This window comes from Carya illinoinensis, chromosome 3, assembly GCF_018687715.1.
Source record: "Carya illinoinensis cultivar Pawnee chromosome 3, C.illinoinensisPawnee_v1, whole genome shotgun sequence".
Taxonomy (NCBI): Eukaryota; Viridiplantae; Streptophyta; class Magnoliopsida; order Fagales; family Juglandaceae; genus Carya; species Carya illinoinensis.
In genome coordinates this window covers 32597831-32601627 of record NC_056754.1, presented here as the reverse complement: position 1 = coordinate 32601627, position 3797 = coordinate 32597831, and positions in this window count along the sequence as shown.

Below are 3797 nucleotides of genomic sequence, written 5' to 3'. Positions count from 1 at the left end.
TTGTTGAGAATTTTTTCAGGTGTGTATTTATTGGTATTTGTGACTGGCGAGAGGTAGAAAATATGTTTAAAAAAATATGGATGTCCTTTTATGGGTGTTTGGGAAAATGGTGGGATGCTAAAACAGCGAAGGCCATGGCTATAGAAAGATGAGGAGAATCAAAGTAAAAAGATGCAACACACCCAATGGATTGATGGTAAAATAAAAGGAAATGAAATATTTTACTTCGAGGGTAAGAAATGGATATTCAGTAGAAAGGAGAAGTACGATTACTTTCTGGATAAAGAATGACTAGAGCCCCTACTCGGTACTTCAGTGGGCTATACATGAGCCAACAACATAGGGAGAGGAAATAAAATTAGAAAAAACATAGTTATAAGCATAATTGTGTACTAATCTGTGTACTAATATGATGTGATTGGTTAAAAAATAAATTTTATTAAAAACAGTATTAATTTAAATTTTAAGTATGAATAAATCAGTATTGGTACACAGATTAATGCGTAACTGTGTTTGTATGTAGCAAAACTCATAAAACTAAGGGTCCAAGCCCATAACTTGTTATCCTATAGTCCAAACGACATACTGGATTGAAATGAAGGAAATGCTAATGAATTTAAACGGGGCTCATAGCCCAACAAACATTTAAACAAATGAAGTCCATTGAGGCCTGGTACTTTGTTCTTGAACTGCGACAAACCCTCTCTTTTTGAAGTACCTTGTCCATAAAGTGCTGGTGTGCTTCTCCGCAGTGGAAAGAAGGCAAATTAAAATGACACTCACAGAGCTCCGAATTGGTACTGAAGGAGAAACAACAGCTTCCAATTTCGCTAGCTGCTTTCTCCCAAAGTTAGATAAAAGTTCCTTGTATATGAAATGGCTCGGCAAATTTTTAACCCTTCCACCTTTTAACTGTATATTGATTGAAGCTTTTTAGCTTCCGAGTCTGCTGTTTTAGCCTCATCGAGTAGAAGGTTAACTTCTTCAAAGTCTCCCAACTCTAGAGTAGCAGCTCTTTCAGATGTTGCAGCACCAGCCATTAAAAGCAATTTATGGAATCTAGACATTGCTACCTCCTTTTTCTTGGATAGGATAAGGCTCTGTCTCCAATCTGTTAACAGTGTGTGTTATCTCTTACTCCAAGTCAATCTGTATGCCATCATTTCCAACACTTTCCATGTCCATCTTACGCCATCCTAATCTAGTGCTTGCAAGGACTATTCATCCAAGTTCTCAACCAGGTACCCAAGTATACCTGACCCCAAAAAGCATTTTTTTTAAATCTAAAAGCCTATATTCTATTACAATTTTTTGAACAAAGAATTTTGAAAAACTTATTTGTTTATATATAATACAATTAATTACCTTATTAACTAAATGCATCTAGAAAAAGAAATTCAATATTTATAATATAAAATGCATGCAACACATAATGCAATTCACTACATATTAAATTGTTTGGTATTTATACATTACATTACAAAATAAAAAATGACAATATATGAAAATTACATATTTAATGGTCTTGCTTTACTGTAGGACCCATGAAAATTAAATATATATAGTATTTTTGCAAGCTATAGCAATTTCCCATAGCACACCTTCATGTCCATTCAAAATGAAATAATATCAACAATTTATACAATAAAAATATTCTAGGCTGCAAATAATGTCAACAAATTATACAATAAAAATATTCTAAACTGCAAATAATGGATAGTGACAGTGCTTTCACAGATTGGGTAAAAAAAGTAAGAATGATTTGTCATCACCTTTGGTCGAGAATACAAGGAAATTAGTGAAGTAAGATTATGCTTTCCAACAAGTAGCTTCCAATTCTGTGATATGATGGTGACATGGAACTCTCTAAGAAGTTATTGTAAGAAAGATCTAGCTCATTGCAAATGAGCGTACCTAGTTTCCATTAATAACCATTTTGAGATAAAAATTATTAAAGTTTAAGAGATAAAGTCATGCAAATTGGAAATCTATATAGCACTGAAATTTTCATGCAGTTACCAATAATTCAATATCAAGATTTATAATCATTATCAAACGAAGAAAACTCAAGAGGGAAAATAATTTTTTATGAAAATAAATGTAAAATGGGATACAAAAACAGGGTGGAATACAAAATCAGAATCACAATTAGTATAACTAAAAAAGAAATACAAATGCATGTATCATTTAAAAGAGTAATCAAGAATATCCTTCACTCACAAATCTTTTCACTTTTCTAAAACAAAAATAGATGATGGTATGGGTCCTTCAAGTCCACTAGCGAGTATTTTACTCACGAATCCACATGCAGTTCATCAAAAGAGAAACATAAACAAACCACCACTTTTATATGATTAGGAGAAATATTAAAAAGTTAAAAGATTTAAAGGTTTAAAAAGTTATAATCACAAGTTATTAAAAAAAAAAAAAAAAATCGGAAGCCTAAAAAATCGTGAGCCTCCGACTTGCAGCATGTTGTAGACCAACTCAAAGAAACTCCAACAAGATTAAAGAAAGTCCCAAAGTGAATTATTTCTGGTGGAGAAAACTGCAGAGATAATTTACACTGAATTGGTATCATCAATATTTATAACCTCCATTTTTCAAGCTTCTCATGCTCTACTTAAACGCATTTTAGTCCTTACCAACTCGAAGATCAGGAGAGAGAGATTTTGCATTTATATATATTGGGGTGGTCTTTGTTTGTTTTGGGGGGGGGGGGGGGGGGGGGGGGGAGAGAGAGAGAGAGAGAGAGAGAGAGAGAGAGAGAGAGAGAGAGAGAGAGATTTAAAAGATTTATATATATATATATCTCTTTTAAATTTTGCCTAAATCAAAACTTCTCCTTTTGATTTAGGCATTTGCCAAAAACAAGAAGCATCAACCTATGCAGTTCATATTAAATTCAGTACAACAAGATCCATAACCTTCAAGTAAAATTGAAGCTACAACGTTGGAATTATAGAATCAACCAATCGAAAGAATTTTAGCTTTGTAAATGAGCACTACCTTCCATCCATGCAATGAATCAAAACTTGGTAACATCTAATAAAGTACACGGATGAAGTTTTTGTTTAGGTGGTTAGAGTCTAAAACTCTGGTTCTTGACAAGAGGAGAATGATAATCTCTGGTTGATAAACAGTTAAGTTGCAACAGGCAAAATATTTTGATGTGTAATGAAACTAGAACAAAAACACACAGAAAGTGCATATATCAATTTTATAAATAAAAATGCATATGGGGTGTGGAAAATTAAAATAAGTAACTCCTATAACAACTGAGACAAGATACCCAAAAAAAAGTCTAAAGTTCATAACTTTGTAACTAAATAAACACAAACTCAAAGGAACAAATTTGGTACCCATTTTATTTACTTGAAGCCTGAAAAATACTCATCAATAGGGAGGAAGAGAAAAGAATAGCATTTGAAACCAGACGTACCTCTTTGATGGAAGAGAAGGGAACGGCAAAACAGAGCAAAAATGGAAAATCCAAAGACAGGGTAAAGCGATGATCGGGCCAAAGATGACAAGAAGATAAAATGCAAATTAGGGGATTAGATCTAAGAGTAGATCTAGAACAAAAAAGCAAACACAACTCAAAGCCACATCTTAGATCTAAGAGTAGTAGGGTTTCGGCACTCGTCAAAGGAAGGCTAGGGTTTCAACACTTAACAGTCCAACCCTCATCTTCCCTAACTCAAAACTCAAAACCCATGACAGAAGCATATCATGAAATACTGAAATTCCCCTCTCCTGGTCACAGACTGGGACCCTAATGATGCAAGAGGGAGGGA